Genomic DNA, 13,946 nt, shown 5'->3' with positions numbered 1-13,946 from the left:
TTTCTGTTGGGAAAACTTGAGTCTAAAAATAGCATCTGTGAACTGCAGTTTGTTCAACTAAAGGTGCAAGACTTACATTCTCTGCGTCCATGTTTGTGATGAGTCAGCACACTGGTAACTTTCCATTGGCTCTTGGAATGGACGGTATCAACAAATGACCTTATAACACAGCTCACGGTATAAAGTTCTGCAAAGTTTGCCCCAGTTCAGCTGGAAACATGCCAACAGGACAGTACTGAGCTATCTTCATGTTTTGTTGGATTATGTAACGAGGACTGTACTGATCTTTCGTCTGAGCCCTACACCAATTAATTGGGTTAGTTGCATTTCTCTGCTTAGGGCTAAGCCTTTACAGGCTTGGTTCTCTCATCTCTAAAGTAAAGTGAAAGTCACTCAGTCATGTCCAACTCTAACTCTCTGTGACCCCATGGACTATATAGTCCATGGGATTCTCCAGTCCCTTGAGTGGGTAGTCTTTCCATTCTCCGGGGGATCTTCTCAACCCAGGGAATGAATCCAGGTCTCCTGCATTGCAGGTGGATTCTTTAGGAGCTAAGCCACCAGGGAAGCCCTTTCTTTGAAAAGGAGGATAGAAATAACTCTGTAACTTTTCTCAGGGATATTTAAAGCCATAAAACAAAGGCTCAGTGCAGGATGTGACTAATAACCGCAGTAAATGTTTAAATAGCAAAACCTGCCCAGTCCATGGACTCCAACCAAGTGTTTACATGTCATAGCATTCAGTCTATTTCACCTCCTTCCTCATTCATTCACATGATGGTTCCAAGTCCCTGTGGTTTGTACGAAATCTCTTGAATCTCCACTTATTTTCATTCCCCTTGCCACACGCAGCTCTGCCAGCCTTCAGAGGGTCATTTCAGCAGCCTCATCTGCCCACACCATCCCCTACAGCACAGCTGGTTGGGTGATCACTTCAGGCTCCTCCTTGGTTTTTAAAAAGGCCTAGGCTTCTTAGCCTAGCAGTCACAGCTTTGTAGCATCTAGTCTGGCCTTTTCTTTTCTTTTTTTTTTTAATTTTTAATTGGAGGATAATTGGTTTACAATGTTATGTTGGTTTCTGTCATACATCAGCATGAATCAGCCACAGGTATACATATGTCCCCTCTCTCTTCAACCTCCCTCCACCCCCACCTCACCTCACCCTCTAGGTTGTCACAGAGCATGGAGGAGGTGAGCGTCCTGTGTCATACAGAGACTTCCCAGTAGCTATTTTACATATGGTAATGCCTGGAGAATCCCAGGGACTGGGGAACCTGGTGGGCTGCTGTCTATGGGGTTGCACAGAGTCGGACACGACTGATGTGACTTAGCAGCAGCAGCAGCAGCAGCAGCAATGTATATGTTTGGCCTGTTCTTTCTTGTGTTTCTTTTTCTTGGAATGTCATGCATAAGCCCAGGTTTCCACAGGTAAGCCTGGAGTTCCTGCCCCAGCTTGGTAAGACCAGCCTTCCTTCAAGACACCTGCCAACCTCCTGACCTTGTTTATGTCTCCTCCATTGCAACCATGCCCTTTTCCTTTGTTCTTGTAAGGGTGACCCTTTTATCCTATCACAGCTCCTCCATTCTGTTCTTTACTGTGTTGAGTGTGTCTGTTTACCTGCCTTCCCCACTAGAGCAAGGAGCAAGTCCTGTGTCTTCACCTCTATCACCTGACATCTTGCTTTGCCTTTAGGGGATGCTCAGCAATTGTCTAATGAATGGAAGGCAGGTCTTCCTGAATTTCGCAAACAGCCTGCAGTAAGGGCAGAGGTACAGTCTCATAGGAGGATTTTTAATTTTCAAAAGCTTAGTATACAATTTAATTTTTCACAAAACCTTAAAATCTTGGATGGCTCCCAGGCTCTTCTTTATGTATCCGTGAAAGTGTCTGAAAGATAGTCAGCACTTGCTGCATTTGTACCAGTCCAAAGGGTGGACACTGTTGTCTGGACAAAGGAAGGTTCTGGAGCACAGATTGCTGGAATACACTCACTGAATGAAAACCTTGACCTTTGTGTGTCTCAAGTGAATGAAGTGACGTCAGGCTGCTGACCACGTGAAAAGAGGGGGAAGAGGAAATAAGGATGCAGGCTCTGGGTCAGCAGGCTGTGGGAGCCATGACTGGCCAGTCTTGACTAAAAGCCAAGTGGACAGAAAAGTGTCTTTCAGGCCTTGGGAAATCTGTGTAAGGCTTGGGGGCCTTATCCTCCTTTAGATTCTCCAAACTGTACCTCTTCCCCTAAACTGATTTTAAAGTTTTATTTTTCTTTTTCAAAATTTGACAACACATAATCACGTTAATACCACCCAAGTGAGAAAAAGCAGATTTTTTTTCACATTGCATGTTTACCTCCTGACACTGTGTTGTGCCCAGCACTGCAGTTCTTTGTGCGCATGAGAAATAATACTGTGTTCTATTCCCTGCTAGTCTGTGTTTATCTAAATATCTAATGCTGTCTCATCACAGCTTAGCAGGTCTGGGAGGCTTGGCAAACTCTTAGGTAAACTATGTGATATAGCAAATAATTATTCCCTTCTCCCTTTCGAGCTTAAGGAGCCAATAAGAAAATGGACAAGCCCCATTGACAGAGGTCTAATTTGGCTGAAGGCACCTGCAGGCCTAACCTTGAATCACTGTATGGTTAATGTTTGTTGTGTCATGTTCTTTGGAAGGAAAATAAAATGAGGAAGAATTTCTTCACATTTGATCAGAATGCACGTAATTAAAAAGTAAAATGATACTGCATCTGCAAAGAAATCAGTCACTTTAATTGGAAGGAAGATTCCTTCCCTCTGTTAGTAATTGGGCTTTTGGTAATTTAGAATCAGAATCCATGACAGTTTGTGATAAATTGGCTCCTTTTGGGCTAAAGAAGGTAAGAAGTTCTAATTACCTTTGGATCATTCCAGAGTAGATGGAAAAAGCTTGATCAAAGAGATGTTGGGAGAGAGAGAGAAGAGCTAGCAGTGAGCAAAGATTTATTGAATTCCTTTTTAAGAAGATAAAGAATAAAATAGTTCATTTGATGTGACAAAAACTATAGCTTGTGGTATTTGAAGTCCCAGAGATGTAAATTTGATTTTGTAAGAACTGGGTATATTAGAAAAAGTTTATAGACAAAGAGGTTCTGTAGTTAGGTTATAAAAATTTCCCTTGTTTACTTGTTAGCACAGGAGAATATTGATGATATTGGACTTCACTTGGGGAAAGTATGGAATTTGTACTTCGAGTGTTTAAACATATAAGTAATTGGCACCAAGCATAAGGAAGTACAAATTGTTTTATTCAAATGAAAGCATACTTTAAGTTGGTAGAAATATCTTCAGAATACAAATGTATGAATCTACTGGCTCAGGGCCTGTTGATATTCTAGCCTTTGTTTCTCTTCAGATTGCCTAACAATACCTGAAGGATAGTCTGGATCTTAGGTTGATTCATTTATTTTGAATTCTCTGTATTTATTTTATATCAGTTCAGTTCAGTCACTCAGTTGTGTCTGACTCCTTGTGACCCCATGAACCGCAGCATGCCAGGCTTCCCTGTCCATCACCAACTCCCGGAGTTCACCCAGACCCATGTCCACTGAGTTGGTGATGCCATCCAACCATCTCATCCTCTGCTGTCCCCTTCTCCTCCTGCCCTCAATCTTTTCCAGCATCAGGGTCTTTTCAAATGAGTCAGGTCTTCACATCAGGTGGCCAAAGTATTGGAGTTTCAGCTTCAACATCAGTCCTTCTAATGAACATTCAGTGATTTCCTTTAGGATGGACTGGTTGGATCTCCTTGCAGTCCAAGGGTTTCTCAAGAGTCTTCTCTAACACCACAGTTCAAAAGCATCAATTCTTCAGTGCTCAGGTTTCTTTATAGTCCAACTCTCATATCTATACATGACCACTGGAAAAACCACAGCCTTGACTAGAATCTGAATGGTAGAATGGGTATTAATCAAGAAAAGAGATTATGGGGACTTCCCCAGCAATCCAGTGGTTAAGATTCCGAGCTCCCAGTACAGGGGGTGCAGGTTCAATTCCTGGTTAGGAACTAAGCCCTACCTATGCTTATATATCCATTTGCTCAGTTGCCCAGGCATTCATGATAACAAGTCGAGTGATTTCTTCCCTAGGCCATCTTTCCTGGCATCCTTCCTTGGTGACACGTTGGAGGAGGTCACTGAGGAGTGTGACCACTAGCTGACCTGAGAGCTTGACCTGGCGATCAAGGACTCCTCCCCTGACCTTGGATTATACATCCTGCCTGCTGCTGCTACAGTGGGAGTGGGGACCCTTTTGAAGGGTGCAGCCTTTTGTTTTTAATTAATTAATTAACGTGGCTGTGTGGAGTCTTACTTGTGGCACATGGGCTTTAGCTGCCTGTGGCATGTGGGATCTTACTTTCCTGACCAGGGATCAAGCTGTGTCCCCTGCAGTGGAAGGTGGAGGAGTCTCAACCACTGGACCACCAGGGAAGTTCCAAGGACACTGCCTTGAGACAGTAATGTGTTATTGAGGCCATCTGGACAGTATACATGACTGAACCCTGGTAAAATCTGCATGTAAACTCAAAATTCTGGCAGGTGGGTGGTGAGATCTATTTGTCTTTTGGCTGACAAAAACAAGTCTTGTTGATTGAATCTGGATCTCCTACATTGTAGGCAGATTCTCTTAAATTCTCAATCAGTTTCAGTGAGGGAACACTTGGTAACAAGTGGTGTCTTCCCAGGGCTTCCCAGGTGGCACAGTGGTAAAGAATCTGCCTGCCAATGCAGAGGACACAAGGAATGTGGATTTGATCCTTGGGTTGGAAGATCCCAAGAGATGCGGGTTCAATCCCTGCGTTGGGAAGATCCTCTGGAATTGGAAATGGCAACTCCAGTATCCTTGCCTGGAAAATTCCCTGGACAGAGGAGCCTGGTGGGCTACAGTCACCAAGAGTTGCACACAATTGAGCACTCATATACTTTGTCTTTCTAAATGAGTTGCTCCTTTACTGACATTGTTCCTCATGCAAAATTTATAAGGTTTGCCTATATGTATATGCAAAATAATATTGTGTATATTTTGAGAAATAAATTGACAAGCCTCTTTTTATCTTTCACACACCTTAAAGATTTTATAGAGGAAGTAAAAGTGTCCAAATCTGTGAGAAATTGGAATAATCAAGAGTTACCTGTATGGAATGCTGCTAACGATGGCAATTCACACTAGAGTACCTTTCATCTGAGACACTTAGGGTCTGTTAACAGATTAAAAGTACTAAAAGACACTGATCTAGAGAATTTTTATTATCTTGTGCTCTGGAAACTTGGATTTTCATTGGTTTGAATGGGCCTGAAAATACATTTTTATTACTAGGGGCATAGAAGCCTCTAGCAGTGTTCTTAATAAAGCAAGGTGAGTTATAAGCAATCACCTGATGGAGGGTAAATGTAGCATACTCCATTTTAAGAAAAATACAATATAAAAGTCTCAACATGGAAGAAAATCTTTATATGATCTTTTAAAAAAAACTTCAAGAAAAATAAAGACATGGCACTATATTAAATTTAAAGCCAGTGACTTATAAGCAAGCAAAGCAAAGACAGTCTGATTAAAGCTGTTGCATTGTTCTGGTATTTTTTATGTCTCACCCATTTCTGTGGCCTTTATAGAACTGAAGCTTTTAGGACACAGAGAACAACTTCATCTTGATGTAGGACTGAGCAAATGCACAGAGAGGTTCTCAATAAATAGGCATTAAATTCCAAGTCCAGAAGGGGCTTTGAGAGGTCTGCTTTTTACTCCTTGATAGAACTTTTTAACCAGCCCAGAAAAGCAGATTTTTTTTCTTTAAACCTCAGAATTCAGAGATTCCACACTGAGAACTTCTCACATTTGCCTTGTGGTCTGCTGTGGCCATCTATGGATCTGTGTGACCCCTGCATGGGGACCCTGACTGCCCCACTGATCCACAGTCTGAATTGCTGTGCTCAGGGACCTACATCTTTGGGGCTACGTCTTTTGGACCTACATCTCTGGGTTCAAGTGAAGCTTGGTCACTTTCTTTTATGGAATCTTGGGTGCTTGACTCTCTGACTCTCAGTCTCACTTGCAGGTTCTGGGAGGATTAAATAAACTTGTGTGATAACCAAGTGACTGAGGCAGAATAGGCACAGAATGAATCTTCACTTCCTTTTAATTGACTGCAGAGAAGAACATAACAGGGGATGAGACTCCAGTTTGGTGCCTCTCAGACTTTAATATGGGTATGCCTCTCCCGTGGATCTTGTTAAATGAAGGCTCTTATGCAGTAGTTCTGGAGTGGGGACTAGATTCTGAATTTCTAAGAAGCTCCTAGGTGATGGTGACACTGCTGGCTTTCTCCACCTCTGTGTGATCTTAGGCATATTATTGAACCTCTCTGGGCCTGTTTCTCCATCAGAAGCATGAGGATACTCAGAATCCCTCTTTTAGGGGCTGTGATGGGGGTTCAGTGACATATAGATGGATGCACGGACACATGGTGGACACCCAGTGTGTGCTACCCTAGCTCTTACATGGATTAGGAGGTAGGTATTGTTAGAAAGATAAGCTGTCAACAGGACTGAATAGTCTCTAAAACAAAAGCTTCTCAGCTTCCTTCCCTTCTGCACCTTGGACACACAGGAGAGAGATGGGTGGAGTACAATCTCCCCATGAGGGGCCCGTTGCCTCCAGGAAACAGGCCCAAGGGACTGCTTCAAGGGTCAGTATGTTGGTCCCTGTCACTCCAGTCCTTCCTTTGATTTCTTCCCCTTACCCTCTGTGGGTGGATTCGCCTCTTATTGCAAGAAGAGAGAGATGGGAACATGCATGAAAACAAATCTATGCATACTTGGAAACTTCACCACTTTTTAAATTGAAAAACTCCCGACCAAGAGGAAAGAGCCTATTCAGGATGGACTTTAATTGGCCATTAATGCGCTTACCGGGTGGTGGAAATCGCTTGGCCTTTGGCTTCGGACCATGCCAGGCACCCATGGCAGGCATTAATAGCCCATTAATGCACACCCTGTCACTGCTTTATTTCCTAATTAATACTGCCTGCTTTAGGGATAGGGGAACACAGCTATAAAATTGTTTTATTTATTCCTTTAACAAAGAGAGAGAAAAAATGTTATCAACACCTCATGCCTTGTCACATCAATGGCTGAACTAGAAAATCAGAAAGATCAGCATAGGTTTTATTTTCTTAGCCCTTACCTCAGGGAGGAGAAAGGTCAGTCTCAAACCCAACCCTGAACTTAGGTCAGGAAGCCCTCAGGTTGGCAAAGCTGTGGATCAGGCTGACAGCCATTGTGGGAAAAGTCTTCCTGCCTCCACGCCCTCAGTTCACCAGGCCCAGGTGTCTCTTCCTTCTCTCCAGGGGTCTCTGGGATGAACCAGCTTTCCTTGTCTCTCCAAAGCTTCCCAAGTAAATCTTGAGTCCTTGTCTTTCAAGAGTGGGGCACCGTATCCTCAGATTTACCTTCCATGCTGCCTCCAAAACCAGTTTGGAAGGATGGTCCTTCCAAAGTGGATGATCAACTGGGGAACATAGGCAGAAAATTGAGAGAAAGCAGAGAACTGCTGTACTGGTGACTGGGATCAAATTCCAGCTTTTCCACATGCCAGATGGATGACCTTAGGCTTTCACTGAACCTCTCTGTGCCTCAGTTTTCTTATCTGTAAAACGGGGATGAAAATGATAGTGCTATGGCCCCTCATAGGGCTCTGGTGAGGATCGAGTTAGTGTTTGGCAACTATTTGCATGCGGCAAAATCCATGTAATTGGTAGATATTCTGGCTTCTTTCTATATCCATTTTTAAAGTATCTGTATTAGTTTGCTAGGGCTGCCATAATAAAATAACACAGTCTGGGGAATGTAAACAACAGAAATGTATTTTCTCATAGTTCTGGAGGCTGGAAATCCAAGGTCAAAGTGTCAGCAGCGTTGATTTCCTGAGGCCTGTGAGGGACCAGGCTTCTCTGCTTTGCTGGCTGAGAGCTGCATTCTCCTTCTTTTCTCACACGGCCTTTAGACTCTGGGCAGGCCTGGGGGTCTCTGGGTGTCCTAATCTCCATTTCTTATAAGGACACCAGTCAGATTGGATTGGGACCCATATTAATTACCCGTTTGAAGGCCTTATCTTCCAGTACAGTCACATTCTGAGGTACTGTAGTTTAGGGCTTCATCGTATGGATTTAAGGGGACGCATCAGTCCATAACAGCTGACAAGGACCTTGTGAAAACACCCACATGATTATGAATGTTTAACTGTGATACTGAGTGAAAAGAAAGCCAGGAAGGACCTTGGGGCCATTATGCTAAGCGAAATTAGTTAGAAAATGGCAAATACCATATGATACTATACATATGTAGAATCGTGACAGCTGAGCTCATCGAAACAGAGACCAGACTGGTGGTTGTCAGAGGTGGGTGTTGGGAGGGGTGAAGGTGGTCACAAGGCACGAACCTGCAGTTATAATGTGAATATGTACTGGGCATTTAAAATACACACAATGACTACAGTTAATACTACTGTTTTTTAATTTGAAAGTTGCTAAGAGAGTACATCTTAGAAGTTCTCAACACAAGAAAAAAATAACTCTGTGAGGTGGTACATGTTAACTAAACACATTGTGGTGATTATTTTGCAATTTATAACATATAAGTTACTATGTTATATACCTAAAACTGATTCAATATTATATGACAACCATATCTCAGTAAAATGGGAGTGATCATATATCTCAGATTTTTCTGGAAAATAATGGTTTCAAAAATTATTGTCTTCCTGTCCACTTAAAGAACATTTGTATTTTTCATAAGTCAACTTCCAAAATTTGGTTCAGAAATCGTGGTCATGGTGCTTACCAGGCTAAGATGGCAACTGAGAGGGGTGAGAAAGACATAGCAGGTGACAAGTGGGCAAAGTCAGAAATCTGGAGGAGGAAAGAAAAAAGTAAAAGGCCCAGAAGACCCATAATGTTAGAGCAAATTCCCAAATAATAGTAGTTTACTGTGGCAGCAAGGCCTAGCCTCTGGTTTACTGCTAAATCTATTCTCCAAGTAGCACAGCAGTTGGAACACTTAATACAAAATTTCCTAGTTGTAAAATGGAAACATTAATACCTGCTTTTTCCTGTTTGAAGGTTATTTCAAAAAGTAATGTTAATATCAATAAAGCCCTTTATAAACGAACTTGGAAACTTGGAAAGTATTACTTTTTTTTTCCAATCCCTCTTTATAGCTACTAGGCAGTAATGACTCTGTTTGTACTGAATCCTGAATGTGTCTGCATCCTGGAAATATTGCAGTGATCATCTTCACACCTGCAAAATATTCCTGCACCAGGTAGACAAATGCTTACGGCTCGGCTCTCGGGCCTGCTCTAGGAGCTACTGCCTGTGAGGATCACGTTGATGCATGGTAGGGCATTTACAACAGTCTTTGTGCTGCTGTGCTTAGTCGATCAGTCGTGTCTGACTCTTTACGACCTCATGGACTGTAGCCCGCCAGGCTCCTCTGTCCATAAGGATTCTCCAGGCAAGAATACTGGAGTGGGTGCCATCCCCTCCTCCAGGGGATCTTCCCAACCCAGGGACTGAACCCAGGTCTTCTGCACTGCAGGCAGATTCTTTACTGTCTGAGCCATCAGGGAAGCCCTTTGGCAAAGGCCTGTTTAGGTTACTTCACTGAAGGCCTATGTCTAATTGGACAGCAGACCCTGAGTAGAAAGAACAATGCACTCGTCAGTTGCCAAAAACTCCTCCAAATATAAACAGATACAAGCAAGGCAATCTCAGTGTGAAGGGTGATTAGAACGTGACTTGTATTTTGGACAATAAACTCCATTTATGATAGTCTCCAGGTTGTTAAGTATCTCTGCTGTCAGAGAAAACTGGGGCTATTAACTTCTTCAGATAGAACCAGAGGGAAGAGCAATCATTTCTTTTATAAGCAGACGGGAAGGTTCTGCTCAATAAAGATCAATTAAACATCTCTGTTAAAAGACTGCTTGGAGCTGGTGCCAATAGAAATTCCACTGTATTAACGAGTACTCCCTCCAGCCTTCCCACCACTGGGGAAAATTTTAAGAGGACACTGGCTATTGTAAGCTCTATAAGGTGACAGGCGCTCTCACATCTGCGGCTGAATGATCTCTGATGTTGAGTGACTTTTCATGCATTTAGCAGGGGTACTCCCAGAGGATGGCAGGCAAATCAAGCACGCCTCTGAATTCAGATGAGCACCAGTCATCCTCACGAGGGAGTGAAAAAAGAATATAACAATAGGTACCTTAAAAACGATGTGGCAGTCCAAACTCATAATTCCCAGGGTACAGGAAGAGTTTTGGGGGCCCTCAGGGAATATCGATTGAATAAAGAAAACCCTCCACAATCTCCACCAACATCTCACACTTACCACCTCATTCTTGTCCTTTAAAATACAGCCTGCTTCTTACAGTTTGGCTTAGACTGCATCCTCTCATGTAAATTCCATCATTTCTTGCTTTCTGAGCTCCCATATGGTTTTCTTACACTTCAGTTATAATACCTGCCCGACAGTTAATTTTCCAAACATCTGTCCCTCATCCAAGATGTAAGCTTCTTATCTATCTTTTCATCCCTGATCACTAATTGACCTCCCAATATGCGGTTTGATGCTTTGCATATGGCAGGCATGTTGAAATAAGCCTGCAAGTTGGTCTTGGGTAAACATTATTATAGTCAGTATCTTGATAAGCACAGTCCTGAAAGGTGGGCTGTATGCACTGGCCTGAGCTACATGAGAATTCAGACAGAATGAATGAATATGGATCTAGAGGGACACATCTATCTACATTTAAACCCAGAAGTTATTGGACTTATTGGGTTCATAGAAAACTTTGTCTGGGTTTTCCCGTAACATGTTATGGAAAAGCCTGAATGAACTTATTGGCCAATCCAATAAAAATCCCCAGCAGTAATGGGGATCAAAGTCTTGGACCTCCCTATAATAGTTTTCTATTGCTGTGTAACAAATTAGTACAAACTTAGCAGTTTGCCATATATAACTGTATCAACTTGTAGTTTCCATAGGTCAGAAATCCAGACATGGTATGACTGAATTCTCACCTGCTGATGTCAAGGCCTTGCTCAGGGTTCTAATCTGGCATTCAATGTCTGCTTCCAAGCTCATACTTCTTGGAAGAACTCATTTCTTTATGATCGTAGGATGGAGAACCCTTTTCTTTGCTGGCTGTCAGTGAGGATGCTCTCTCAGCTTCTGGAGGTTAACCATTACCCTTGCCCCATGCCCCCTTCCATAACTACCACCAGCAATGGAGTCTCTTCTTTTACGCTGAATCCTCCTCTCACAGTAATTCTCTCTGACTTCTCTACTTCAGAATTCTAGACTCAAGCTTAAAGGGCTCGCTTGATTTGATCAGGGCCATCAGGGTGATTTTGATCAACTAATTTGGGATCTTAATTTCCATCTGCAAAGTCCCTGCAAAGCGACACTTAAATGGAGATGCAGATGTAAAGATTGAACTTGTGGGCATGGCGGGGGAAGGAGAGGGTGGGATGAATTGAGAAAGAAGCATTGACCTGCATACACCACCATGTGTAAAACATAGCCAGTGGGAAGCTGCTATAGAACACAGGGAGCCTGGCCTGGTGCTCTGTGACAATTTAGGGGTGGGATGGGGGATGGTGGGAGGGAGGTTCAAGAGGGTGGGGATATATTCAAACATACAGTTATGACTGATTCGTGTTGCTGTAAGGCAGAAACCAACACAATATTGTAAAGCAATTATCCTCCAATTTAAAAAAAAAAAATTAGGGCAATTGAATCTTTAGAGGAAGGTGTGTTTTCAGCATGGATGACCAACCCAGAGGCCATCTTAGAATTCTGCCTTCTGGACACACCAACATGTTGAAGATAAAGCTTTGCTTTATCTGCATGTATCTGACTTAAGTCTTCCACTGTGTCATAAGTTATGCAGACAGAGGAAGTCACAAGCCTGCATCTGACATTAAAAGTGTGGCTCCCTGAAGAGGGCAGGAAGACACAACCTTGACTTTTTCCCTTGATGAGATTGATGTTTCATGGAGTTGGGGAGATTTTCATTGGGTCAATTGCCTGATTAATGAATTGACAAATAGCAAGCATTAATGTCTCATTTTTAACGCTATGATGAATGGTCTATGAGAGGGGTCAGCAAACTGTATGTAGCCAGTCACTCATCTTTGTAGCCAGTTACCCGACTGTGTAACTAAATTATTGGGCCACAGTCAGTCCTGTTCATTCATGAATTCTCTCCAGCTGCTTTTGCCTTGAGTAGTTGTGATGGAGAGCTAATGGCCCATAAAGCCAAAAATACTCCTCAGCCGCAGCTGACTCCGGTCTAAAACCATTGGCACAATCTTCTGATGATAAGAAACACCTGGATCATTTGTTAAAGCGGTGATTTCTGGGACCATCTTGGAACCGCTGAAGAATCTCGGGGGTAGAGGCTTTGGGAACGTAGAGTGAACAAGTTTCCCAGGTGATTCTGATCAGCAGGGAATTACTGGTCTCAGGTGTGCCTGCCTACCAGGCAAGGAAAGAGGCTTTACAGAAGCAGGGCTGGGCAGAGGCGCGCTGCCTTCGAGAGCACAGATCTGGCGATTCCACCAGGTAAGTTACTTTTTGGTCTCTTTCCTCCGCTGAGAAGTGAGGGTAATGGTGCCTGGTTGGCAGCGTGTGTATATATGTACATTGAGAGCCTAATTCAATGATCAGTAGCGGTCACCCTCACTTAGAGGAGGGGTACCGTGTAAACCCAGAAGATGCGACTGTGGAAACAGCTCCTAAACAAGACAGGCCCAGCAGGCCTAAGGTCCTTTAGAACTCAGTTCTCCTCAGAATGCTGAGTATAATGAGAGGTGATCACTGGCTATTTGAGGATATAGCTGAGTTTGCAAAGGAATGTTATAATTGAAAACTCTGGTACTTAGCAGAAGACACACACACATATACATATATAAATTTTTTTCTGTTTCTGAGGTTAATGTTTTTTAAAAAAATCTTTGCCTGATGAGATCATGCAAATTCAGCTACCCATGTAGCTGTTGAAAGATGGTTTTTCGATAAAATGCCCAGAAATCCTTGCAAGATACAGGACTCCAATAATAGCTCAGGTTACCAGGGAGTTTCATACTTAGCTAAACGGGGGGAAAATCAATCTTGAATCTTTTAGTCCAGTGACTAAAGAATTGCTCCATTGATTTTGTTCAGCTACTCAGGTGGGTGTGCAATTGATCCTGATTTGATATTTAAAGTTTACTTTTTCTGGGAAGTATTAATTCGAACCTGGTAAGAGGGTAATTCTGTAATACTAGATGCTGTTTAAAGCCACTTTGCACAGCTTGTGTAAGCATCCAAGATAGTTTCCTCTTAACCTTTTTTTAAATATAGAACTTGAGTTTGTGTGTTTTTCCTCTTTTTAACAGAAGAGGGAGGCAAAGGCTTGGTTAAACAGTGTACCTAAAACCTAGGCTAGAGGGAAATGAATCCATACTCTTAGAGGAATAGGTAAACAAGAAGAGGATGAATTCTACCAGATATGGTTTAAGGATTTTTTTGTGAAAGAAAGGGGAGAAAAAGCACAATTGACAAATGAGTGTGCTTTGCTGATTCATTTTGAAACTTTTTAAAAAAGAAGGTACCAGTGGGAACTGAGAAAAACAAACCTTCAGAGGGCAGGGGGAGATTTATTCTTCATTTTTACTAAATGCAGTGTTGGGAATTATGTTGTGCCCTAAAATACAGCTGGATGAACAGGGTGGTTCAGAGTCTGCCCAAATTAACTCCTTAAGCAAATTTCTAGGTCTCCAGGCCACCCGGCTGAGGTCCAGGCTGGCGGCTAGCGATGCCATGTGATTGATTTCCTTCTGCTCCTCTCAAGCGGAAAAGCTGGAA

This window comes from Ovis aries, chromosome 2 (assembly GCF_016772045.2).
Source record: "Ovis aries strain OAR_USU_Benz2616 breed Rambouillet chromosome 2, ARS-UI_Ramb_v3.0, whole genome shotgun sequence".
NCBI lineage: Eukaryota > Metazoa > Chordata > Mammalia > Artiodactyla > Bovidae > Ovis > Ovis aries.
The sequence above is the reverse complement of the archived record's forward strand: the minus strand, read 5'-3'. Positions refer to the sequence as shown.